The 27,584-nt window shown below is 49.7% G+C and overlaps 1 protein-coding gene across 1 annotated transcript in view; it reads right to left on the bottom strand.

Annotated features, from left to right (window-relative positions):
- Positions 1 to 26,728, bottom strand: part of LOC143826380 (signal transducer and activator of transcription 5B) — a 53,445-nt gene extending 26,717 nt beyond the window's left edge. Inside the window, exon 1 of the mRNA XM_077315159.1 lies at positions 26,550 to 26,728. The gene's annotated coding sequence lies outside the window, so the exon portion shown is untranslated. The remainder of the gene's footprint in view (positions 1 to 26,549) is intronic.
- Positions 26,729 to 27,584: the final 856 nt, after the last annotated feature.

The following is a 27,584-nucleotide window of genomic DNA, read 5'->3' on the forward strand; positions in this document are numbered from 1 at the left end:
AAAGCTCTCCCAACCCCACCAATGTCACAGGGTGCCTGTTGTGGGGAGAGAAAGGGAAGGCAATAGTAAGCTGCTTTAAGACTCCTCCAGGTAGAGAAAAGCGGCATATAACAGCCAACTCTTCTTCTTCAATAATTTCAGGGCTCTCTCAGCCTCACCTCCCTCACAGGGTGTCTGTTGTGGGGAGAGGAAAGGGAAGGTGACAGTAAGCCCCTTTAAGACTCCTTCGGAGAGAGAAAAACAGTATACAAACCAGCTCTTCTTCGAAGAATAAAACCTTTTAAAATTTTGGGCTCAAACTTTTTTTTTTATTATTTTTACTAGCGTAAAACCTACGTGTCGGGTTTTTCTTTCAGGACATACGGTGCCCGTTGGGTAGAACAGACGAGGCAGCCCCTGGAACATTTTGCCTGCCGTTCCCCTCCGCTTCCATACGATGCAACCTCTATGCCCAATGAAAGCTGTGCTGGTTTCCATGGTCTCCCTGCTTCCTAATCACCGTAAGGACACAAAGAACCTTCCCCCTTGTTACTCACAGCAGAGATTTTAATGGCAGGAGCTCGGTCTCCCTGGATGTAAAGCAGGGGGGCAGACAGGAGGGGTACATTGCGTGCATCGCCTTTCTTCTGGCTGCCTTGGTCATTAAGGCCTCGGTCATTCCGCATCCTCTCTGCCCTTTTCAACTAAATAGGACATTAAAGGCAAGCCTTACCTTACGCAGGTCACCCACACTAACCTCCCCTCAGCTGGGAACTGGACACACACCTCCTCTATGCCCAAACATGTGGGTCGCTCCCCAAAGGCCAACGTAAACAATTCGGCCTTGCACGCCCTGCGGAAATTAAGCCGAATCCGGAAGGCATGGGTGTCATCTGAGAATGCATTCCACAGGGTACGGGCCACTGCTGAGAAGGCCGTTCCCCTGGCTGCACCTAACCAAGTCGTCCTGGAGCCAGACACCTGCAAGAGGGCCTGAAGGGAACATGGGGGGAAGGGGGGACAGGAGAGGCAGTCCCATAGGTAGGAGGGTCCCAGACCATTAAGGACTTTAGGGGTCTGCTGTTGGGTGAGTACAAGCCTGTGACTGCATCACACCAGTGCAAGCCCCAGCTATGCAACACAACAGGCATGATTAGCTGGAATAGGATAAGCAGGGGACTGGACATATGATCCATGCACATATGATCCTCATATGATCCTCTATATAGCTGCCAGGACTAGGCTAAACCCTACTTCTACTTGAAAACATTCTCAGCTGTACAGAAGAGGAAAAAATTAAACCTCTCCCATGGCAAAGTAAAGCAAAGTCAGCTGTCACAAGAGCTGCCAAATGTTGCACCCAAGTATACCGCGTTAGAAATGCTCCGTTAAGGATCTATAAACGGAGACTTACAGGAGGATCCTTGATCTGTTGTTTTACATGCCGTTTGCTTTTGACGTTGTTTTGATCGATTGTCTAGCTGTAACATTTTAAAACCGTTAGGCCTAATTTCTGCTATATCGCGACAGCATACAGCGAAATGTTTGCATCATATTTTATTCCGAATTTTCTACTACCTAATATCCGTTAGCAGGTTTCATCTGGCCGAAGTGCCCTACAGAGTAAACTTCCTAATTTATGGAGCGGAGGCGTATTAATGGCGATTAGCCACAAGGTAAAGGCAGAATAGTTTGTCTGGGGCAGTGATGCTCTATATTAGGAGTAGTCAAACTGCGGCCCTCCAGATGTCCATGGACTACAATTCCCACGAGCCCCTGCCAGCGAATCCATAGACATCTGGAGGGCCGCAGTTTGACTACCCCTGCTCTATATTCTTGGTGCTGGAGGTGGGGGGATGGGGCAGTGAGAGGCCTTCTGTAGTTCTGGTCCCACCGGTGGACCTCCCAATGGCACCTGGGTTTTGACCACTGTGTGATACTGAGTGTTGGACTGGATGGGCCATTGGCCTGATCCAACATGGCTTCTCTTAGGTTCTTTCTTCCTCCCTCCTAGCCCACAGTCCGGTTCCTTCCACATGCCCCACACTGTTGGCTTGTCCTTTGGGGATAACGTCATGCTGCAGAGGCAAATGTGGAATCTGGAAGGGGCACGTTCTGTGTATGGTCAGAAGCCCAACCAACACAAGGAGACTCGATCTTCCAGGGGCCAAACTGCTCTACAGACAGGCCTCCAAATCACTGGCCTATGGGTGGAGAGAAAGGCGCAGTAGATCATTCTGGCAAGCTGCCCCAGGAGACGACGCACCCCAGGTCGTTTCCTCGGCCTCTGCTGAAGTCACAACAGCCACGAAGGAGCAAAATGCTTGGGATGAGTCTTGAGTCAAAGAGTAATTCCAAAACGCCCAACAGGCAATCATCCCAGGAGGTGAGAGAAAAGGGAAGTCCGGGAATGTGGTGGGAGAGAACAAATCTTGATTGCTAATGCAAACGTCAGTGCCTTAAAAAAAAAAAAACCCAAAAGATCACCGCATGGCCTTGGGGCCCCAAAACGTTTTTTGATCGTGGCCCAAAACTGCAATTGGCCCATGAGGATGGAGACAAAAATAGAACAGTGAGGCCACCGGTCCAGCTATCGGAGCTGTAAGGAGACGCTTTTATGTCATCCGGATAGCGACCCGGCAGGGAAACGAGAGGCCGGGCCAGACAGAAACAGAGCAGGCCCAACGCTCAGGGGCTGAAATGAGAATTCTGTGGCATGGGAGATAAACTGCATATATGTTTGTTATATACAGTCTTTATATACATCTACATGGTCACGGAAGCCTACTCCTAGGAGAATGGAAGCCAGTGCTCTCTGGTTTCCATCCAAAGCAACTCTGGGGTATTTCTAAGTACGAGGAGAGGTGGACGGGAGAAAGGTAAAGCAACAAGGGGGCATGAAATTGGGGTCACTGTGGGTAGGCAGGTAGTTGTGAGTTCCTGCATTGGGCAGGGGGTTGGACTAGATGGCCCTGCAGGTCCCTTCCAACTCTAGGATTCTATGGTTCCAAGTGGGTTTGCCCCCAGAGCAGGAACCCAGAGGAGGAAGGAAGCCTCCATAAAGATCCAACAGTATGAAAAGGCCGCTCCTAGAGATCCGAGACCCCTCGCTGCAGTCTGCTTGGGAGGGGTGGGGATGCTTTTGCACTGGGGAAGAGGGAAGCCCGTAAAAAAATACCAGCCATTAGGGAAACCCTTCCAGGGCCATCAAGAAACCACATGGTTTCAGGAAAGTGGTTGAGAAAGCCGGTGCCAGCCCCCCCTGGGCCCATTTTAACCATTCCACTGGGCATCCTTTCCTATGCAAAAGAGCACCCAGTTCCTCCACTGGCTGGGATCACAAGCAAACAGGTGGTTGGGCGTAAGAGAGCACGGTGAGGCAACTGCGGAGCGGCAGACATGCAAACAATGCATGAGGTGGTGGAGGGCGGGGGAAGACGGCAATGCAAAGGCGCCTTCACCTTGGCATGCAGGTGTGTCCTCTGAAGCTGAATCCCAAAGTTGATTCAAGTGGGTAGCCGTGTTGGTCTGAAGTAGCACAATAAAATCGGAGTCCAGTAGCCCCTTTAAGACCAACAAAGATTGATTCAAGGCATGAGCTTTAGAGTGCAAGCACTCGAAAGCTCACGCGCTTTGAATAAATCTTTGTTGGTCTTAAAGGTGCTACTGGACTCTGATTTTATTGTCCCAAAGTTGAATGTAAGCCTTGTTCCCACAGAGGGCCCAGGTGAAACTTTAAGCCTTCTTGCTTTCAGGTAGACCTGTTTCATACTGGAAGATCAGAGACGGGCCTGCGGGATGACATACCCATGTGGTGGCAGGGAATGCCACTGGGGGGACTTGATAATGCCCTCTGCCAGTTTTGCACCCAGCCTGGTATGGCCACCTCACAGAATCACACAGAGTGGGAAGAATTCACCTAGTCACATGCAGGGGCTTTTAAGGGGCTCACCCAATCTCCTCCTAAAATCTTACCATGAAGGAGACTCCACCATCCACGGAGGCAGCAGATTCCACGGACAGCCCTTCTCGACAGAAAATGCTTTAGAACAGGAGTTGTCAACCTGTGGTCCTCCAGATGTCCATGGACTACAATTCCCATGAGCCCCTGCCAGCAAACACTGGCAGGGGCTCATGGGAATTGTAGTCCATGGACATCTGGAGGACCACAGGTTGACTACCCCTGCTTTAGAACATTGAAGTGGAAACTCCTTTCCCATCATTCGAACCCGTGGCTCCCAGCCTTTGTAAACAAGTTGGCCCCCTTTTCAACATGTCTATCTTTTATGTAGTCATGTATCCTATCACCTCGCCAGGCACGGACTCCAATCCCTCGGCCCACCTAGTCGCCCTTCTCTGAATTCTTATCAAGTTCCTTCTTGAACTGCGGCCCCCAGAACTGGACCCAATATTCCAAAAGAGGCCTAACCAATGCAGAATAGAGAAGCATTATGACTTCCCTTGCTCTGGTTTCTATGCTCCTAGCAAGGCAGCCTGATATCACATTCGCCTTCTTAGCTGCCGTGTTGCACTTTTGGCTCATACTCAATTTATTGTTAAGCATCAGGCAGGCTGATGCGCTGCACACAGTGGGTTGGGTCACAAGTTTGGAGACTTCATTCCACAGTAAGAGGCTAGAGCTGTCCCCCCCCCCCCTTTTCAGTTGCTGCTTCTGGCTCTCCAGTTGCCCCCAACAGGAAAAGAGCAATTTCCTTCCAGAACATCAGCTGCCTCTAGCAACCAGCTTCCTCTGACTCTCAGCGTTCAACAGCAACATTCACCCTCTTCATTTTACTCACACAGGAGGCAAATGGCTCAGTGCAAGGAGACCGTGGAGGCAGATCTGTAAGGCTTAACCTACAGAGAGAGTCACGACGAATCACAAAGGAAAGGAAGAATGACAAATAAGGTCTAATGAGCACAAAAATGAAAGCAGAAATCAGCAAGCAAGCTGATATCTTCCAAGGGTGGCCAAACTACGGCTCTCCAGATGTCGATGGACTACAATTCCCATGAGCCCCTGCCAGCATGCCTTGGGTTTGCGCGCAATGGCCATATCCCAGCATCTAGTGCGCCAACGGGCTGCACAAGGCAGCCCAGAACAGCTGAGAAGCAGGGAGCATCCTGGTGCCCTGCAGCTGCTTTTCAGGTTGTCTCCCGCAGTCTCTTTTAAGGTTTAATGTGCACGGCTCCTCAAACGGAAAAAGGGAGCAGTAAAACATTCCTAGAGAAAGGCATTTCGAACACATGTATTGGTGAAAAGTGCTGTTAAGTTGAAGCCACGTGGCGGTGAAAAAATTGTTAAAGGACAGGGAGGGAAAGTTTGATTGGACTGCATAGGGCAGTCTAGAATAGCTGCTCCCCACTGCTCAGCCATTTTCTGCAAACCTCATTGAAGGTCGGTGAGGTCACGAACCACGAACTGGCCAAGCCCATCCCTCTCTAATAAGCTTTTGGAGGGTAAGAAAAACACAGTATTCCAGCCACGGTTTGCGACAACATGCTCCCCAGGCCTTTGCACTCAGTCCCGCTAACTAAAACTGGCCCTAACTGACATCAGCCAGACGGAAGCCAAAGGCAGCCAAGTTCCCTGGCATTTCATTTAAGGAAGGCGAAAGGGCTCACTGCACCTTTCCCTAAGCCAAGTGTGAGTTTTCAAACTGCCATATCCTGCGGGCAAAACCTGACTCCCAAACAGATGGAGGCCCAGGGTCCCACCTGTGCAGCCAGGCACGCAAAGTGTCCTGCTAATTAGGACAGGTGTCAACAAAGAACCGAGTTGGCGGGTTTGTGAAAGGCAAACATACCTGGGCAGAGTTATAAAACATACCTGGGCAGAGTTATATTCACACGGCTTCAGTTCTCTGGCAGGCTCAACAAACTGAGATGGTTTGCAAAAATAAGGCCAGACGACTAAGACACAAACAGTTGTGGACACGGCTTATTTATTTTCTCTTTTTATTTTCTCTTTTTCTCTTTTCTGTGTATTTAAAGTGATGATAGTCTGCCCTCTCCGCTCAAGTGGACTCAGGACGGTGAGCGACTTGTGTCCAACAAAACACTGAAATCACAGCAATTCTAAAACCTGCCGATGGGTATAGAACCAGAACGCAGGGTGGGGGTGCAAAACGGGCGGGAGCCCAATTAAAGATTGATGCTGACTGTTTTACTGGCCTCAACCGCAGGCCTGGTGGAAGAGCTCTGCTTTACGGGCCCTTTATGGGCAGAACTCTGTGAGCTCCAGCGGGCCATGATGCTTTCTGGGAGCTCGTTCCGACAGGTTTATTTGGAGTCACAGACTGCTAGCCTGTTTATATTGGGTCAGTGTAAGTCTCTTTCGGAGACGTGTTCAGAGAGGCAATCTCATGGGTAGCAGGGCCCAGGGCGCGTGTGGCCTTAAAGGTTAAAACCAGCAACTGAAGCTTGACTTGGAATATTATCAGTAGCCAATGCAGCTGAGAAAGGCTGGGTTTGAACCTGAGCCAAAAGGAAAGGGAGAGTACAAATATATTTTAATAAATTAACTTTATTCCCTGGGTCAGATGCACCCCCATATCATGGGGAGAACATTCCATGCATGGGGAGAGAAACCCCGCAATTCTTACGTGAGATTTATAATATGCCAGGCATATTATTGGAGAGGGAAGCAGGGACAGGCCCAGATTTAGAGGCAACCATCTGACAATTGATAATTTTACTGGATGATAAGTGGGCCAAGAAAACAAGCTGCCATCCAAGGAGACCATAATCTCCTTGCTTTATGTCCTACATTAAAGTCTCCCGTTAGAGAAATAGGCACCCAGATTTAATAAAGGCTCCCGACTGGGTCCAGCAAGGAGATGCATTCAGGGATCTTCGGGGGATATCTTTGACTGAGGGGCAGACTGGATAGACAGATTGGGCGGGACAGACAGATTTATGAGTCTAACAAGAGCAAAACAGGAGGGTTTCAAAGTGGATAGTAGAACAGAACAAGAAAGCTATCCTAAGGCAAACAATAAATGTTATGAAATAAAAATAAATGGATGGATGGATGGATGGATGGATGGATGGATGGATGGATGGATGGATAGATGGATAGATGGATAGATGGATAGATGGATAGATGGATAGATGGATAGATGGATAGATGGATAGATGGATAGATGGATAGATAGATAGATAGATAGATAGATAGATAGATAGATAGATAGATAGATAGATAGATAGATGATAGATAGATAGATAGATAGATAGATAGATAGATAGATAGATAGATAGATAGATAGATAGATAGATAGATAGATAGATAGATAGATAGATAGATAGATGAGAGCACCCTCTTCTTGAATATTCTTTCTTTGCTGATTCTTTATTTGCCGGGACTTCTACCAGAACGGCATCCTTTTAATATCCGTTTTCAATGGAAAACGATTTTCCTCAGAGGGAAGTCCTAGACGGGAATACAAAATAAACCTTACAACAGATTGCTTAAGTGCTTACAGAAATATGGTATATTGAATATGAAATTAAAGCTTAAAACCAGCTGTTGGATTAAGGAAATTGACTAACTGGAGGTCCTGTGCTTTAGGAGGATTTCTTGTTCTGTTCTAGATTTCTGAGTCTGCCAGAATATTAGTCATAAACCCCGTGTTGTTTACATGCAAAAGGTCTGATAACCAAATCCAGCAATTTGCAGACAGAAAACCAGTGCCTGTAGTGGGGGGGCAGGGGGAAATATTTCCAGTTTCTTTTGTACAAATTATTTATTTTATTTTTATTTATTTATTACATTTATATAACGCCCTCCCCAGAGGCTCAGGGCGGTTTGCATGGAACGAAGAGAACTGACAGAGCTAAAGCAGTTCTGCAAGACCTGCAAAAGAGAGCTCTTCCGCCAGGCATTTGGTTGAGACCAGAAATAACCAACAACATCTGCAGGGCCCCTGCTCCGTTCCTTCCAGAAATCCATCAATGCATTCTGCTCCTGGACCTGTTATGGTTATTTATACGTTATGGATTGTTTCTTGTATTGTTTATACGTTTTATGTAAACTGCCCCGAGCCTCCAGGGAGGGCAGTGAATGAATGAATGAATGAATGAATGAATGAATGAATGAATGAATGAATGAATGAATGAATGAATGAAAGAAGAAGAAGAAGAAGAAGAGTTGGTTCTTATATGCCGCTTTTCTCTACACGAAGGAGTCTCAAAGCAGCTTACATTCACCTTCCTTTCCTCTCCCCACAACAGACACCCTGTGAGGTGGGTGAGGCTTAGAGAGCCCTGATATTCCTGCTTGGTCAGAACAGCTTTATCAGTGCCGTGGCAAGCCCAAGGTCACCCAGCTGGCTGCATGTGGGGGAGCAGGGAATTGAACCCAGCTTGCCAGATTAGAGGTCCGCACTCCTAATCACTACACCAAGCTGGCTCTACATTGAACTCAGTTTTGTCAATAAACTGGAATATAACTGTGGGAACTATAATAACAGTAACAGAAGAGAACAGTTTGACAGAAGAGTAATCAAACAGGTCCATGGTTTAGATTCGGATGCATGGATTCCTGGGAGGGGCCCAGCGGGTGTTGCTGATTCCGGCCAACCTCAACCGAATGCCTGGTGGAAGGGCTCCCTTTTGCAGGCCCTGCGGAACTGCTTTAGTTCCATCAGGGCCCTGATCTCCTCTGGGAGCTCATTCCACCAGGTGGGGGCCAGGACAGAGAAGGCTCTGGCCCTGGTTGAGGCCAAGTGGGGTTCTTTGGGGCCAGGGATCACTAAAATCTGGCTCACAAGGTTGCAGAGAAGTATACTGTTATGCTCATAACAGATTACAAACAGTACTCTGGAGCCGCTTCCAGTTTCTATCTCCAGACTCTCCGATGTATATTTTGGCAAAGATTTATTTTATCCCACGACGCAGGCCCAGACTATGGAAATCTCTCTCCAGCTGTCGCAACCCGGCTGCCGGCTGCCATGCAGCATCGCCCACAAAAAATTAAGAGGGCTTACAAAGTCATAACCTGAAGGATTAGGAGCCTCTGTGGGTGCCTGTAATAACTCCTGCTACGTAAAGGGGGTCACTGGGTTCGATCCGGAGAGACCCTCTGCTTATCATGAGTCCGGTTCAGAGAGAAAAAGCGACAGAAGAAAGGGACAGGTTTGGAAGAAAGGGGTTTCACGACCAACCAATAGGGGAAATGCATTCCCTTCTACATTATTTATTGCATTCATTTATTAATTATACTTATAGGTTCTGCTCCCGGACTGCCGGCTCGCAGGAGCCAACAACAAATAATATGCAATACAAGTTTAAATGCATAAAACCACACAATTCCTCAACCCAAACAACTAGGCATAAACCAAAAAACGCACCCTACCTCTCCCAGTTTTGGAGGAGGGCAAGATCTTCCGTCAGCCCGGCCTCAACTAAATGCCTGGCGGAAGAGCTTCATCTTGCAGGATCTGTAGAACTGAGTTAGTTCAAACCCTCTCTAAGGCCCACTAGCTCTTCTGGGAGTTCATTCCACCAGGCAGGAGCCAGGGCCAAAAAGTCCCTGTCCCTGGTTGAGGCCAGGCAAATTACACGTGAGCCAGTGGCAGGGGCTCATGGGAACTGTAGTCCATGGACTTCTGGAGAGCCGCAGTTTGGCCGCTCCTGGCCTACATCGTGGTGACGACTACTTCCTCCCCCGCTTTTGAAAATCTGTTTTTGCAATGCAAACGTTGGTGTGTCCCAGGCAGGAAGGTGGGGCGCTAGAATGACTTACACAGCAACACCTCCAGCCCATGGATACAAACAAGCCAAATTGCGTGCATCGAGGAGCGGTTTGGTAAAACGCACACAAACGCGCAGCCTCCAGAAACACGGCGCAAACTGAGTGAAGCCGAAACAGTGCTCCGAATGGGAGGGGTTACTGTGAGAAGCAGGTGGTGACGATGGTCTTGCGGGCGATTTGCCAATTTTGGATGAATACTCAAAGGATGCCACAACTCGAGAGGTGCAGAAAAGAAGAGCTGCACTTCCAAATGATTAAAGTAAAAACCATGAGGTCCCTCTCAATCCTGCTCTCTAAACCAGGGGTAGTCAAACTGCGGCCCTCCAGATGTCCGTGGACTACAATTCCCATGAGCCCCTGCCAGCATTCGCTGGCAGGGGCTCATGGGAATTGTAGTCCACGGACATCTGGAGGGCCGCAGTTTGACTACCCCTGCTCTAATGCCGATGCTCGAAAATGCTATGGGACTGAACAGCATTCATATGTTTATTCACAGTTCCACATGCCACTGGCAGAGTAACTGATTCGCCAAGCCCCTGAGCTAAAACGGTGACTGGAACGTCGTATTTTGCTTTCCCCGCGATGAGAAATGCCAATGAAACCTTAATCCAGCTGGGAGATTCCGGGTTAAACCTGTCCTTAATCCCTAACATAATGACTCCGGATAAAGCAGCATCTGTTCCGCACATTTTAAAAACGGACGGTTGCAAATTGCAGACAGAAAGCACACAGCCCAGAGTTGCCAAGGCATTACTGGGCACAAGGTAGAGAGAACGACTTGAACACTTCCCTTCTGTTCTCACGACCTTGTTATTATAGAATCATAGAGCTGGAAGGGGCCATAGAGGCCATCTAGTCCAACCCCCTGCTCAATGTAGGATTAGCCCAAAGCATCGGGCAATTCATGTATGAGGTTAACATTCAGAGAGCCGGCTTGGTGCAGTGGTTAACCTGGTGGGTTGGGGGCTTTGGCATCCGAAGCGGCCATTCCAGGCCGAAGCAGCCAGCTCCACGGTGGGGGGGGGGTCGCTGGTGGTGGCGCACAGAGCTCTGCGCCTGCCTGTGTGCGCTGACTGGTGCACCAGTGCCAGAGCCTCCCCCTGCATCCGTGCTGTGGCGCTAGCTGCTTCGGCCTTGGTCTTAAAAGTGCCGCTGGACTCAAATTTTGTTTGGCTTCATAGTTTTGGCAGTACAGTTTCATTTCTTTGCAGTTGGAGTTTCATTTCCTCGCCTTGAGGGGTTTTTTTGCATTGCTACAGTTAGGCAGATGCTTCTAGGAGAGCCGTGGAGGGTCATACCAGGTAATTAAACCCCACAAAGAGAAAACTGGTCTCCCAGGCACAAACCAGCATTTGTAACATGGACTCAAAGACCAAATGGTAAGGCTTTTAAGGAAAATACAGCCTCGATTTATAATGGATGACTGATTGTTTTGGTCGCTGCTGAACAGGGTCATGACATCCAGTTCTGTGGGAAGCTGCCAGTTACATTGTCCTGCATGGAAACTAACACAAAGAGGCTCAAACTGTTGACAAACAGCCAAACTGTCCAAAGACGAAACCTCCAGACGTCTCTCTGCTTGGGGCTGCCAAACAGTCAGCCAAATCAGCACGCTTGCGAATACCTAGCGGAAACAACACCCCCTCCAAAAACCACTAGCCACACTGACTTTGACCCGGAGAAATGAGACTGCAGAGGGAAACCGTTCACGGGGCGAGGAGAAAAGAGAAACTGTACGGGGTGAAAAAGGACAGAGATCTGTGGGGACAAAGGAGGGTTCTTCTTGCAAACAGAGAAGAGAATATGTGCCAAGAGGTGCGAATCTGAGAACAGAGAAAGAGCAGAACAGAGAGATGGGATCAGAGAGAACCGAAGTATTGCTGAGACAGAGAGAAATCATGTTGCATGACACACAGAAGAAGTGGGTCATCAGAGAATGGGTTTATAACTGCTGAGCTGAAATGCAAAGGCAATGTGCTTCTCTGCAGTTTTAAAGGCACCCCACCCCCCTTGAGTTACTAACAAAGTATGAGCTGCTCTCAGTGCAATTTCCTTTGCCCGCCTTGTCCGACTCTGTTCACAACAAAATCAGAGACGCAGCCAAAAGCATCCCACCAAGAATTGAGGGCAAAGGCTACACTCGCACAGAGAAGCCAAAATGGATATCTGACAAATGGGAGTCGAAAACAAAGCTGATAAGCAGAGGAGGACGAAGCAGCAAGGAGTCATCTCCGATGTAGCTGCTCTTTGGAAATATTGATCCATGAAACTTATTGAAACGTCATGACTCCCCTTTTGGAAATGAGCCCCGGAGAAAAGAAAGGTGAGGCTCTCGCATGGATGTCGGCAAATAAATTGTATCACAGAAAGATCCCAGTGTATATGTGTGATGTAATGTACACTGTGTAGTGAGGGCGCCAGCGGAGAAAGCCCTGGTGCTAGGATTGGTCAGTGGAAAAAGGAAACCAGGCCAACAAAGAATGTGATGGTTGGACATCATCAAGGTGGACACCAGTCAAAACATCGCACAGCTGAGGGAGGTGGGGCAGGATTGGGATTGGGGTGACAGCTGTGCCATGGGATCGCCAAGAGTCGGACATGACTGAATGGCTGATAACAACAACAACAACAACAACAACAACAACAACAACACAACAACAAATTCCCCTTGACTTCTTATGCAGAAGACACAATCAAGAATATAAGACTGCCTCAAAATAGAGCCTCCAAAACGAAACAAAATTACATTTTTTAGAACGTGAGAGGAGATCTGCTGGATTGGACCAATGGTCCATCTAGTCTAGCTTCCTGTCGCACACAGCGGCCAACTAGTTCCTCTGGAGAGCCAAAAACAGGCCATAGAGGTTCCTTCATAGGAACCTCAGAAGAGCCCTGCAGGATCAGACCAATGGTCCATCCAGTCCAGCATCCTGCCTCACACAGTGACCATCAGTTCCTCAGGATGGCCAACACCAGGGCAGAGAGGCTGAGACTTGTCCCTGATGTTGCCTCCTGGCTCTGGGATTCAGAGGCCTCGTGGCCTCCAAGTACGGAGCTTCCATTCAGTCACCATGGCTAGTACCCACGGATACGCTCCTTGCCTCTCTCTTTCCCTGCCTCCTGAAACTGCTCTCCAGCTCCCCAAAGAACAGAAGTGAGACGGCGACAGGATGGGGAGCAGAAACGGGTCCTTAATCTGAGCAGGCACAGTCCCGAGCCGGAGATGTCACGAAGCACGCAGGTTTGGCAGCCGGGGAAGGTCATGGCTTTATTTGATTTCCAGAAGCAGCACGGCGGTTCTGAATGGCTTCGGAGCACGCCGCCTGTTTGCGCAGCGTACAAAAATAGGCAAACAATCCACCGGCTTCCCCTGCGCTGGCCGGCAGATTTCACTGCTCAAGCATGCAAAGCAGCCGCGCGCCAGGTCGACAACAGGATGGGAGCCATAAAAGAGAGGTACCCGATGTTCAGCCTTTAAATATGAAGCCAACTCTCTCCGCACCTTCGGATGGCGGGAGGTTTCAGAGAGGGAGCTTTCCCATCGACAAGAACTGAAGGGTTTGCACGTAGAAACACACGCCTGGGGATGTTTTCGTTGGGCTTTTTTTTTCAAAAGCGTGCCTGGCTCGCCAACCATTGTTCCAACCAAAACCAATTTGGGACCATCACGGCGCGATTGCAACATTGGAGGGTGGGAAACGGCTGGCGCGGAGTTGGGAAACCGACCCACCTTACCGGAGGCTGAAAGAGGAAGAGCAGGCAGCAAATCCGTGGTGCGTGTGCATGCGTGGGGAGGAAGAGAGTGTGAGAGTGTGGGGGGAAGAATCCACAGCAAAGGTAGCAATTAAGCAGTCAGCTCTGCAAGCAAACAAGGTGCTCAGCTTTCCACTGCCTGTGGCTGCCAGATGGGGGAATCCTGCTTTATCAGCCGCCCAGGCCCAGCCATATCACCCTGGAAGAGGTGCTTCTGAAGAGCCACCCCGAACACTTCCCAGAGCTGCCAGGAGAAGCGGTTAAGGACACCAAGCCTTCTATCGGCTGGCAGATGTTCACGTGGTCTCTGGAACAAGCAAGCCAGTGTTTCTTCAAAGTACACGCCAAAGCAGTGGTGGCCAAACTGTGGCTCTCCGCATGTCCATGGAATGCCATTTCCATGAGCCCCGACCAGCATGTGGGTTCATGGGAATTGTAGTCCGTAAGCATCTGGAGAGCCAGTTTGGCCACCCTTGCTCCAAAGCCGACTCTCTTGACCAGTAGCATTTTCTCCCCCCCCCCCCACCTCTCTCTCTGATACACAAAAACAAAGAGATATCTCTCTTACTCTGGCCAACAGCTGCCAAAGGGCTTGAAACCAGGGAGGGAGAGAGGGAGGGAGGAGGAGGAAGTGAAGTAGAAGAAGAAGAAGAAGAAGAAGAAGAAGAAGAGGAAGAGGAAGAGGAAGAAGAGGAAGAGGAAGAGGAAGAAGAAGAACCAATAGCTTCAAGGATCCAGAAAGAAGACCCATGCTCTCTCAGTGGGACAATCTGGAACAAATCCACTCCATATCATTCCGCACAGAAACTGACTTGAGTAAATACAACTTAGGACAGCGTTACGACAAACTAGCACCCAAATACTCTGTTCTGAATGCCTGATTTGTATTTGATCCTTCACTGGGTCCTACCCCTCTTAATTTACCATTTTTTCCTTCCTGGAGTGTGGCAGGGGGTGTGGCCTGCTGTCATCACTTCCGGGGCTCCTCGGAATTTCAAAAATTATTTCAGGGGCCCCTCCATGGTCAAAAGGTTGGAAAAGGCTGGTTTTGGGGTTACATTGTGCTTCGACACAATACTTGAGGCCACAGAGCTTGTGGCCACCTCTGCAGCATGCTAGCTAACATCGATCTCTTGTTTAGAAACGTATGGTTTTGCTCTGAATGAGGACCTTATCTTCTTGAGAGAGCTTGTCTGAGGACGAGGACAAACTCTCCCATAAAAAGAGCTAATTGGCAGCCATTCATCACTTTGTAATTAGCCGCCCTATAATTTAGAGCAGCAGATGCCTATAGCTTCTGACCCAATGGGTCAAGTCTCCTGCCCTCCTTGTCAGCCAGTGAAGAATGCGGTCCAGGGCCCTGGCGGGTGTGGAAATCCATGGTGATCAATGCTGATGCATTGACAGGAGCTCATGCTAGTCAGCTTTTAGATGGTAAATCTTGCTCAGGATGGCGTGCTTGGAAGCTGGTCGCTTCCAGATTGGAATCTTCGTCTCGTTAAGCGCTGGAGTGGGAAATCGTACCAAGCCAAGCAAATCAGCACAGGGTCGGCGAAGGACACCATCCTGAGAAGAAGAAGATACATCTATTTCTAAGGTTCTGGCAATTCGAAGCATCTGCTCCCCACCACGTCCTCTGGCGAAGATTCTGAAGGCGTTACTGGAAGTCAGGACAGAACTGATGTGGATCCTCGAAGACAGCAGTTCTCAACCTGGGGGTCGGGACCCCTTTGGGGGTTGAATGACCCTTTGACAGGGGTCGTGGCAGGGAGAGCAGCTTGGCTGGGGGAGGGGGCACCACCACTGTCGCTGCTCCTCCTGAAGGCGCCCGCCAATTTATATAAAATTTATAACCAATTTATATACAATCCTGAACAATGGATCTTCACGCCATGGGTCAGTTTCGGTTTAATTTCTGTGAAAGAACTCTTGCATGATTTTATGGTTGGGGGGTCACCACCGCAGAGGAACTGGCGGAATTCGGAAAGTTGAGAAGCACTGCTCTAAGCCGAACATTGGGTCAGGCTCATCGAAAACGGCAAGTTGACACCCCCCACCCCAATCTGGATGGTGAGAGGCAATATTCCTCGTGGCCTGCAGGTTGCCAACCAAGCAGAGGCCCCGAATCTGCTGGCACTAGCTGGCCCACCAGACTGGAAGGTGGCAGGTCTTCTGCCACAGGATCCAAGAAGAAACCAACTATAGAAGCTAGTTTAGGGTTGAAAATGACACAAGGGGCTGTCACTTTGGCTCTAGTAGCACTCGGAAATCAGCTCAGATGGCTCAGGGCCTGGGATAGATTCAAGTTCTTTTTCACTAAGGGATCCTTACTCCGCAAACCGGCTCTTACAGCAGCAAGGAACCAGCTAAGCACGCTCTGACACTTTCACTTGCATAGTGGGGATAGTCTGGGGAAGAGTGCTTGCCCTCGAAAGCTCACGCCTTAAATAAATCTTTGTTGGTCCCAAAGGTGCCACCGGACTCTGATTTTGTTTTCTAGTGCGGACCAGTTTGTGTCAGCAGCGGTCCAGATCTCCCAGACGAAGGCACGTTGATCGGCATGACCGTAGTTTTCCTTGGAGGTCTTCCATCCAAACTAACCAAGGCTGACCCTGCATAGCTTTCAAGATCTGAGAAGACGGGGAATGCCTGGGCTATCCCCAGAAGACTGGATCTCAGTGCAAAGACAGTCAAATGGTTCTCTCTGTTCCTTTCTGAAAAGACTTTCTAAGCCTTGCTGGTTCACAGAGTAATTAGAAGCAATTTGTTAATGCTTACAGAGCTTATCTGATTTATTAGTCCCAAAGAGTACGGAATACTGCTTGAAGCAGCATGGCCAGGAGTTACCATTATATCCTGAGGAATTTTCCCTTACCTCTCCCCCCCCCCCCTATTTTTTGGTAATATTCAGAATAGTTACTATAGGCCACCTCTCCCTGCAAGTGGACCCAGAGTGGCTTACATTATATTCAGTATCGCCTCAGTAAAACATTTCTTAAGAATATTATATTTTAGAATTTCTTATTGCTGTTTCCTTCCTTCCCTGCTCCACGGGCATTTTTAGATAAACGTTATTTCAAACTGATGACGGGTGGTCTCTCTGTGTACCTAAAGATGTCAAGAAGAGAGGAGTTGCCTCAACCAACTGTTTCCGCACTAGGAACTTCACTGTGCTGGCTCCTATGTGGGAACACAAATCCAGGGTGGACAACGTGCACCAGGCCAAATGCTCCCCTATGCAGGAGAAGGAAGAGGTGGAGCAACCTGCCCTGACTCAAACGTCAGCCTGCAGCCCAGCACGAAGCCACCATTGCGGAAATGGTCCTGGTGGAAGAGCACTGTTCTCCAGGCCCTGCGGAATTTCGCTTGTTCCATCAGGGCCCAGATCTCGGTTGGTAGCTCATTCCACCAGGCAGGAGTCAGAGTCGAGATTCGGCACACAAGCAAGCTAAAATCGGCAACCTGACTAATTAATATCAATTTTCCTACAGGCTTGTTTGCATTTCTCTATTACTAGCCACGGAGGATGGTCGATCACTTGACCACAGGAAATCCTGCCCAGGTCTTTGAGGCTTCTGAGATTTCACCAGTCCGTGGCCCACAATATCTCAAGTTCATCTCAGATTCTAAGGATGCTTAATTTTATATCCAAGGTGGATACCGTTAGAGGCACGCAGCCTGAGAGCAGAGAGTATACACTGCCTGGTTATAGCTAAGACAAGAAGAGAGGCCATAAAATTGGCCTCTAGCTCCTGGGGAAAGTTGTGTTTTGGCCCCATGTTCATTACTCAATCGACAAGAGTACACTCACCAGATCCAGAACGTATCTAGTCTAACAAAAGCAAACAAGATCATCACACGCAGTATTAATGCAACTTTCCTAATTGTGAGTCAGAGAGGAGATTTAACAGGTTCATTTTCAACCCTTCCCAGTTTCTAGCGCCAACCGAGTGGAGTTGCCGAAAGTTGTCAAAGCAATCTCACATCTGCATTTGAACTTGACCAAAAATTGAAATTTGTTGTCTGTATGTCCCACCCGTCACCCATTTTGAAACTTACAGGGCCTTCGTTAGTGGCAGTGCTCCTCCGGCCAAATTTTAAATGGGAAAGGTTGAGAAAGCCTGATTTAAGAGAAAGTATTTTTAGAAGGAAGGGATGCAAGGTCTTTTCTAGCCTTCCCCCTTACACGAGGACATCTGGAAGTCCCAGCTTTCTTCAGCTCCACACAATGAACCCACAGCTATCAAAACACTATTCCAGGAACCTCGTCTTCCCTAAAGTTGAGCACCACATGGAGGAAGGCAGGCAGACAACTGCACACGGTTGAAAACTTAATAGCAGGTTCCCATGTTGCAAGCTGTCGCTCGATGCGGGTTCTAAGTCTTAAAAGGTTAAAGCCAATCTACTGATTTTCAAACGATCTTGCAGAAAAATTCAGGGTTCCTTCAAAGAAGAAAAGGGTGAACAAGATTCTGCTCAGAGGTCAATGGTGGAAAACCCATGGTTGAAAAATCCCTTGAAAGAAGCGCTGCTAGTTACTACGAGGAAGGGAGCATCCACATTTGCCCGGCCATCTTGGCTTCTGCTTCGTCGCTGATCAGGCTGGTAGCTGGTGTGACCAGCCAAACATCAAAACTATCCCCACCAAACATCAAAATTTCTTCTGGCTCTCTTTCTAATGATACATTAATTCCTATAAATGACCACTCTTTCCCTGATTCTGAAGCAGTTATGCCCAATATACTTTCTTGCTGGGGTGGCCAAACTGGGGCTCTCCAGATGTCCATGGACTACAATTCCCAGGAGCCCTTGCCAGCTGGCAAGGGCTCCTGGGAATTGTAGTCCATGAACATCTGGAGAGCCCCAGTTTGGCCACCCCTGAGCCAGGGCTTGATATGGACTGGGCCGACGAACTCAAAGAACATTTCTTGACTATATTTTTTTTATTTTTGAAAAGAGACTTGGCTAGGCATGTAACAGTCTCCTTTTAAAAAACGATTTGCATTTTCTCCTTCATTGCTAAATTCCACAAAGAGACACAAAACCGATAATAGCAACACCCTTTTTTCCACACTGATGACTGAGCAAAACACAATGCTTTTGCAGAGAATCTGCAGGTATGTGTTAAGAAGGAAGCAGCTGGCCTCCAGTACGGACTTCAGCTCCTCTTAGAGCAGGTTTGGGTATTCCTGCCCATTTACTAGCCACCATTCTTACAATTACCCTGCTCATTTATACGTCCTGCCACTCCTCTCTGATTTGAGCATGGACATGCCACGCTATTAGCTTTCGCTTCTCATTCTAAAGAAACACAAGAACCTGGCCAATTCGTCAAAAAGCCATGAGGTGAATAGAAATTGTACACACTGTGAGGACAAATCTTTTATGTGCAAGCTTTCTGTATAATTTATATAATGTATATATAACAGGCCACAAATGGCCAACACCTACTGAAGGGGTGGCTAAACGGTGGCTCTCCAGATGTAACATGGACTACAGTTCCCATGAGCACCTGGCAACCCATGGGAATTGTAGTCCATGGACAGTTGGAGAACCACAGTTCGGCCACCCCTGATCCTACTGCCTTCCTGCCCTCGCCATTGGCTGGCCTCCATCGCATCACAGAATGTCCATAGGGATAGCGTCCAATGCAGTTGAAGCAAGGACGACATGGGCAGGCTACGAGAAAGAAGCCCGAATCTTAGGGAACGGTGATAGGAAGGGACAACCATTGGGGAAGGAGTTATGGGGGGAAAGGGTCTAGTAGTAGGATGGGCTTTAAGCAACGTCTGGACAGATATCCCGCATGATTCTGCCTGATCCTGCATTGAGCAGGGATTTGGACTAGATGGCCTTTAGGGCCCCTTCCAACTCTATGGTTCCATAATTCTATGATGCAATGCTATTGGCAGAACAGGCAGGCAAAGAGATTTTGGAGACTTGGGGAAAGAAGGCAGAGGCCAATAAAAACACGGTTGTTGAGCTTACAAACCCCTTCTCTGTCAGCTCATTGCTGGCATGTTAGACTTCTCACTAATGGCCTTGGTGGGCGTGCAGATGGGACAGATCTTGCAGATGTGGCGTATTTTGACTTTTCGGCAGGATGGCACAGACCAATGAATTATTCCCCCCGGACACGTTTTCCGCCACCCCACCCCAGGCTCCGTGTGACCCTCTAAGCCAGGGGTAGTCAAACTGCGGCCCTCCAGATGTCCGTGGACTACAATTCCCAGAAGCCCCTGCCAGCGAATGCTGGCAGGGGCTTCTGGGAATTGTAGTCCATGGTCATCTGGAGGGCCGCACTTTGACTACCCCTGCTCTAAGCACCTGAGCTGCCTGTTTAGCAAAATCCCGACTTCATCGCCTACACAGCTCCCAGGCAAAGCACAAAACACAACTAGGGACGGAGAAGGACAGAAGCAAACAAACAGGCAATAACAGAAGCAGGCGCACACCAGTAAAACCGAGGCAATGAGGACGGTGTGGGTTTCCATAGCACCTACCAACACCGCTCCTTGCGTTGACTGGAGCGCTCGCACACCGTACCACTGGGAAATCAAGTGAGGAGGGAAACACACAACTGTTTGTCGTCTACTGCAACGGTGGCTCTAGCAGCACACAGTGCGCCCCAAATGAAATAAACGCTGGCGCATTCGGTGTTATTGTAGTTCCTACCGCTCCTTTCTCCCTGTGCCCTGACGTTTTCCCAGCCACCCTGCAAATGACAACCATGTGAGTCGGGGGCTCATGGATGTCGTCTCCTTAAGCTACCAAACCCTGATAAAGACCCCAATAAGGCCAGGTCACCAAAGCCTCAAAACGATACGGTGAGCAGGAAGAAAAAGAGATGGTTTCTACACAACTATATAACTCCCAGCAGCCAGTTTGCTGGGAGCAGCGGCATATAAATCCAATAAATAAATCCAATGAATGAATGAATGAATGAATGAATGAATGAATGAAGGAAGGAAGGAAGGAAGGAAGGAAGGAAGGAAGGAAGGAAGGAAGGAAGGAAGGAAGGAAGGAAGGAAGGAAGGAAGGAAGGAAGGAAGGAAGGAAGGAAGGAAGACTTTATCACTGCATACATCAGAAAACCCCCATCCTGCCATGCTGGGTGATCTTGGGCCAGCAAGACTTTTTCAGAATTTGTTATTTTCTTTCCTTACATTTATAGGCCACCATTCCTGGCCGGCCGGCTCACGGTGGCTAAGAAATTTAAAATACAGAATTAAAATCATTAACCTAAGACAATATACTAGTCACATAACCAATTGCCCCATCCCTCATACATTCCTGCCCCATACAATCTCCCCCAGGTGCCATTCCCAGGTAGATGGACATGTAATCTAAATTGAAGGATGTCAGAGAAGGAGCCCAAGATGTCCCCCTAGGCTGGCCTCAACCAAAAGTCTAGCGAAAGAGCTCTATCTTACACTCCCTGTGGAACTGCATTAGCTCCAGCAAGGCCCATAGCTCTTCCAGGAGTTAATTCCGCGTTGTCTTGGTCAAGGCCAGGCAAACTTCACACAGGCCAGGGATCACCAACCTATTAGTATTTGTGGAGCAGAGAGCCCTGCGGGCAGCATAGAGTTAGACGGTCCCTCTTTTATTTGTTTGCTTGATTGTTTGATTTCTATACCGCCCTTCCATATGGCTCAGGGTGGTTTACATACAACATCACGGGGGGATACATGGAACGAATTAACATATAACATGAAACAAATACAACAAGAACAATAATCTAACAGTGGTTCTAAATAACACAATTTCAGTGACCCTGAACAACCATATAACAGGACCAGGAACTTAGCTAAGGCCCTTAGAGAGGTCAGACTGGTTCAGGCCATGGAGGGGATGCTGAAGTGGAGAAGAACAAGGCCCACGGCCTTTAGTGTCCGAGTGAAAGGGCAGGATAGAACCTTGCATACATGAAATGCAGACAAGTTTTTTCCGACTTATGGTAGCCCTATGGATGAATGACCTCCAAAATGCCCTTGCTCAGGTCTTGCAGCCATGTCAGGTCTCCTGCTTCTCCTGCTGCCTTCAACTTTCCCTAGCATTATGGTCTTTCCTAGCGAGTTTTGCCTTTCTTCTATAATGTGAGAAAAATACAGGGCTGTAGCTCGCTATGGATCCGCTGAAGGCATAGAACATCTGTCCGTACAAAAGAAAGGGTCGAAACCCTGAGGCTTCATAAACAAGATCGGGAGGCTAAACACACACAGATCATGCTGCATCGTTTGAAATCATGCCTGTGTGATTCTTCATTTAACCTCCGGTAGAACCAACAGGACCCTCCGGCTCATGAAATGAGATTTTCACCTGGGAGCAGCTCCTCGACTTTTTCCTTCCTGCTTGCTCATAAAAGAGCCGAGAACAACAGAGCTGGCTGCTCAGGACTGGCATTAAAAGCCTCCGTTGAGCCATGAAGATGTAATGTTACCACTTTATTCTGATAAAATTGCCTGACCAGGAGCAGTTGAAGGGGAGGGGGGAGGAAGGAAACCACACGAATCTGGGTGCATTCTGTCCTCAAATGCATCTCTTTACGATCTCCCTATAACATTTACAGCTATCATTTGTCTCTGTTGGCACAGGGGGCTAAATGTCAACTCGGCACCCAGCAACCCCATGGCTACGGTGAGGTTTAGGTTTCTCAAAGGCATGATTTGAACTCATCCATTTGGGCTTCTTAGGAAGCAGCAAGTGGCCTGTAATGGGGGACAGGCCGACAGGGACCCAAACGTCTGGGGCAGGAAGGTTTGCTCAGATGCAGACCTCAAAGTCTATTTGTTCAACTTAGAGTAAATCAATAGTAGCCACCGAGAACACGGCTTATCTCCGTTTGCACAATCCCACCGCCAGTTCTGTTTGTTGGCTTTGATAGAGATGGCACAGGCCGATTATGTATGCGTAATGTGCAGACATGCCCTCTTGTGTTTCTAGATATGTGCGGGTATGTGTATACCAGTCTTCCTGAACCTTCTGACCGTGGAGTAATCCCTGAAATATTCCGCAGGCTTCGAGTAACCCCGGAAGTGATGCCAGCTGTCCACGCCTCCCTGCCACGCCCCCTGGAAGTCACATGTTTACTGTGTGCATGGCATCACTCGTAAAACAGAATGCTTGTTAAATAAGAAGTTAGTTTCATTTTTTTGTGTGTGCAGTTTCTTGCCTGAGCAAAACAAGGAAGCGTTCAGCTCAGTTGTCATAAAGCCCGCCCTGCAAAGCAGCGGTTCTCCTCAGGGGAAAGATCCTGTGGGATCTGGAGAACACTTGTAACTCTAGGCCATCTCCAGGCACTACCAGGAGGCTGGCAATCCTAGCAAGATTAAAGCTCTGACAAGAAATTCTGAGAGGGGGAGAATGGGGGGAGCCAATGTGGGGAGTGTGGCAGATTCAGCTCTTCCCTCCCATTGCTTTTCCATTGGCTGTGAATTCCACAAGGCCACCACAGACCAGAGAGATGAGCAGAAAGCCACTCCGTCCTCCTGACTACTCCCTCGGTTCGTTAATTAAATCCTCCCCCACCAACAGGAATGACCCCTTCAGGGTTCTGGAGTAACCCTGGGGTTGCTAGTAACCCTGGCTGAGAATGACAAGTGTATCTAAATATGCCTTGACTCTCAGCAAGAAAGGCAGACAGTAAACAAGGTGCACAGGCAACAAGTCACATTGGAATGCTCTGCTCTGTCGCGAATGTGTTACCTCATGTTATCTGTATCTGTTTCCTGTTCCCTGTAAACCCCCCTGAGCCTTCGGGGGAGGGCGGTGTATAAATATATAAATATAAATTAATAAAATAATATTTTTTTCATCACAACCACCTCTCCAGATAAACTAGCCTGAAAAGAAAAACAAACAAACCAACAAACCAACTGGAGACTTGTGGTTCTAATTTGCAGACGCTTTATCCTAGACTGAAAACTGTCAAGACTTTATGATGCCACAGGACTCCAAGTTTCCCTGAGTAAGTTGCCGGCCCCAATTCAGTGAGACTTGTGCACTGATATATATCAACAACGACCGGTTGTGTGGGAAGGGGAGGCAAAGTATTCAGCTCTTTGCTCCTTCTCCCAACCAACGGATGAATTCACCAGTACACAACCTCAGAACAGTAGATACTGAAGCAGGGTACAAGTACCTTGGTTTACAGTTCTTCGTGCAAGGGAGGCCCACACATCCCTTGGCTGGTTCAGGATAAAATCTAGACCAGGGGTAGTCAAACTGCGGCCCTCCAGATGTCCATGGACTACAATTCCCAGGAGCCCCTGCCAGCATTCGCTGGCAGGGGCTCCTGGGAATTGTAGTCCATGGACATCTGGAGGGCCGCAGTTTGACTACCCCTGGTCTAGACTATCACACTGCAGCGTGCCCCCCCCAAGGTTCTATGTCCAAACATTCAAACAAAGCCATAGTAACTACAAGTTGTAGCATACGAAGACGCTGTCCAAACAGCTTATAGCAAATAGGTCAAGACGATTCACAGGAAAGAAGCAAGCACCATATTACAAGGGAAGGTCCCAAGGTCGTAATTCATTCCTAAATGAAAATCTGTTTGTTATATTCAAAACACAGTGGCTACTAGACTCAAAGCGGCTTACATTCGCCTTCCCTTTCCTCTCCCCACAACAGACACCCTGTGAGGGAGGTGGGGCTGAGAGAGCCCTGAGATTACTGAAGAGGAAGTAGAGTTGGTTCTTATACGCCGCTTTTCTCTAACTGAAAAAGTCTCAAAGCAGCTTCCAATCTCCTTCCCTTTCCTCTCTCCACAACAGACACCCTGTGGGGGAGGGGCTGAGAGAGCCCTGATATTCCTGCTCAGTCAGAACAGCTTTATCAGGGCTGTGACGAGCCCAAGGTCACCCAGCTGGTTGCATGTGGGGGAGCGGGTAATCAAACCCAGCTCTCCAAATTAGAAGTCCGTACTCCTAGCCACTACACCAACCTGGCTCTCTACATCAAGCTGGTCAGACAGGATGCTGGACAAGCTGGACGACTGGTCTGATCCAGGAGAACTCTTCATATGATCTTATTTTCTTATGTTCTTATTTTTCTTACGTTCTCTGGTTTTCGGCCCAGTCTACCTCAAGCTAAATATGACTTGCTCATCGAGGAGCACTCTGTAAACAACTCATGGTTGCTTTGAAAGCCATGTGCTTTCAAAGCAATTAAGCAGGCATGCACACAGAGCGAGCTTATCCCATAAATTAGAATATATGCCAGAAGGGGGGAAAAAGAGGCATCGATAAAGAGAAAAAGACGCTAAGATTTATTCCAGTACGGTTCAAGACATAACGAAAATAGCGGGAAACCAGCAGCGGGCTCCCGACCGTTCTATCAACCAGGACAAAAGTCTTGAAAGAATGCTGAGAAAAATCACCCTTTTCTTACGGGAAAACAACAGCAGAATCCCCCAAAACAGTCATTCCTAAAGCAGGTTTTCCTCATCGAGAAAGCCCCAAGCAATTCGGTATGGCACACCTGATCAAACCAGCCAGTGAAAACAGCAGATCATTTTTTTAAAAGTCTGATACAAATGTAAGAAGAGCCTGACTTCATCACACTGGTGCTCCATCTATTCCAGTAGCCTGTTTCAGATAGTAACCAGCTGTGGGGGGCGGGAATACAGGCCGATGCCTTCCCCATGCTGCCTCCTAGCACTGAATGCAAAGAACACAAGTGCTCTCAAGTGTACCCGAACCGCCATAACTTCACGCTCTTTCTCCGGAAGACAATGCCACCGAGACACACAGGAAGAGGCCCATGTGGAGCAATACGTCAGGCCTCACACCCGAACCTTCGCACCATGACAGGGCTTCAGATGGGGAAACCGCCTGGCAGATTTATAGCTGCTTCTGCCGGGAGGTAAACACTCCTCCACGGCCCAGCACGCCTTGTTTACAGCTCAGCGGGGAAAGCGGAACAAATCGCCCGATGCCACACACAAAACTCCAGCCGTCATTAGCCGTCCTGGCAGGACACATGTGCCCACAACTCTGGGCTCCACGGCGCATTTTAAAAAGAACACACGCACCAGAGTATCCACCATTGTAATTCAATTGAGGGTTCAGTCTATTTCAGCGCAAGGATCAACCCCCGGGGGGGGGGGGTTGCGACAAACCAGAGATTGTGCACCTATCCAGTGCGCATGGTGCGCATGGTGCTTTTCTTTCACTTCTTTACAGGCCTGCCTTGGGCCGCCGGAGCAAAATAAAACCAAACCCCATTGGCACCTTCAAGACCACTGATATTTAATTGAAGGCCAGCTTTCCTGAGTCGCAGTTTACCAAACCCGGCCGCAAGAAGTCCACGGGGCTCAAGGCCCAACTTCTCCTGGATCTGGAGCATGTGCACAAGCATAACGCTCCGCTTAGAAAGTCCCTTCTCTTTTTGTTTGTGTGCATTAGTGACAGGGATGGCGGCGGCTCCAGCATCCACACACAGCCTGATATGCCAACCTGTGGCATGGAAAGGACTCCTCCTTCCATGAGCCATTCCTGATCACGCTGCCCGCCAGAGCAAACCTGTCAACTCCTCATGGGAAAGGATCCCAGCGGGGTCTGGAGCAAGGGAACCAACTCTGAGCGCGGGGGGCACCTTTCGGACCCTTCCTCAGATGCAGTGCCGCCGGCTCATGCTTACAGGCCAAGCGGGGGGGGGGTCCATTCACCTGCAGCAGAATGCCAAGAGGTCAACCCACCCCACGACGTGGCCCGGGGAGCCTGGGGCAGGCATGCCTCTCGGCTGGGACCCAGTGGGAAGGGCCAGGCGCACAAGCGCCCAACAGGCGGGGGTCTGGGGCTGGCTGGCTAGCTGGGTGGGCTCCAAACTCTCGGGGGGCTCCAAGCAATGGATCCTCTCGGCGGGGCCTTGCGGGGTGGGTGGGTGGGTGGGTGGGTGGGGGGTGCCACGGGAGCTCCACCAACTGGCGCCGCCCCCCTTGCCCCGCACACCCTTCCCGGGGCGTCCCCCCCGTCCCCGTCCGCGGGCCCCGGGCGCGCCAACCGCGCATTACGCACGCGGGCCGAGGCTGCTTTCCTTGCAGGCGGCCGTCTCTTACCTGGCCCGGCCGGGGCCGCCTGGCGGGGCTCCTCGCTTCGCCTCTCCGTGTGTGTCCGCGTCGGCCGAGTGCGGGCCTCGCCGTCCGCCCCGCAGCCCTGCCCCCTGGCCCCGGCCCGGCCACAGCCCTTCCTGCCTGCCTGTTTGCAAGCCTCTTGCCTGTTGCCGCCGCTCGGCCCGCCTCCCGCTCTCCCTCCCAGCCCGCCCTCCCTGCCTGCCTGCCTGCCTGGCGAAGAAGGCGAGCGGGGGCTGAGCAGCGGCCGGACGGCGCCACCCGCTCCTGCCCGGGCGGCAACAGGCGGCCTCGCTCCGGCAACGCGCTGCGGAGGGGATTTCCACTTTCCTCCCTGCAGAGAAGAAGAAGACCCCGCTGGGGGGGAGCATGACTGGAGGGAGGGAGCGCCCTTTGCTGGCCTGCTTTGCCCCCCACTGGGCGACCCACTTGGAGCTGAGGACAGGGCCTGCGCCCCCATAGTCACAACTTGTGGATTTGGGTTTTTTTGTTTAGTTTTGGATGCAAAACTCTGGCTTGCATGTGGGGTCCTTTGGCCCCACTTCAGCCGCTTCTCTCTTTTCGTTTGAGGAGACGGACTAGAGGGGGACCCGAACTGCCAGGCCAAGGGGAGGGCAGGAGGAGAAGGGCCCGCCGGGGCCTGTAAATACAGGGTCCGCTGGGATCTGCTGAGCCCTCACCCCAAAATTTGCCTCTGTAACAAAAATATGGCTGGCGACAGGCCTGCGTGCTTTGGAGGAGGGAGGTCCCTCCTTTGGCACTGGGCACGCGGCCTCTCTTGGAGGTGTTTCCTCGCCACAGGTCCCCCCTGCCCCTCTCCCATCTGGGTATTCCCCGTTCCCACCTTTCTTGCAAGGAGGAGGGGAAGGTAGCCCGACAGGTGGGGTTCAGGATGCCAGCCTCTAGGTGGGACCTTGGGGTCCCCTGCAAGTACAGCTCGTCTCCTGAGGACAGAGATCAGTTCCCCTTGAGAAAAAGGCTGACACGGAGGGGGAACTCCGGAGTAGAGGGGGCCAAAACAGT

This window comes from Paroedura picta, chromosome 16 (assembly GCF_049243985.1).
Source record: "Paroedura picta isolate Pp20150507F chromosome 16, Ppicta_v3.0, whole genome shotgun sequence".
In the NCBI taxonomy this organism is placed as follows: Eukaryota; Metazoa; Chordata; class Lepidosauria; order Squamata; family Gekkonidae; genus Paroedura; species Paroedura picta.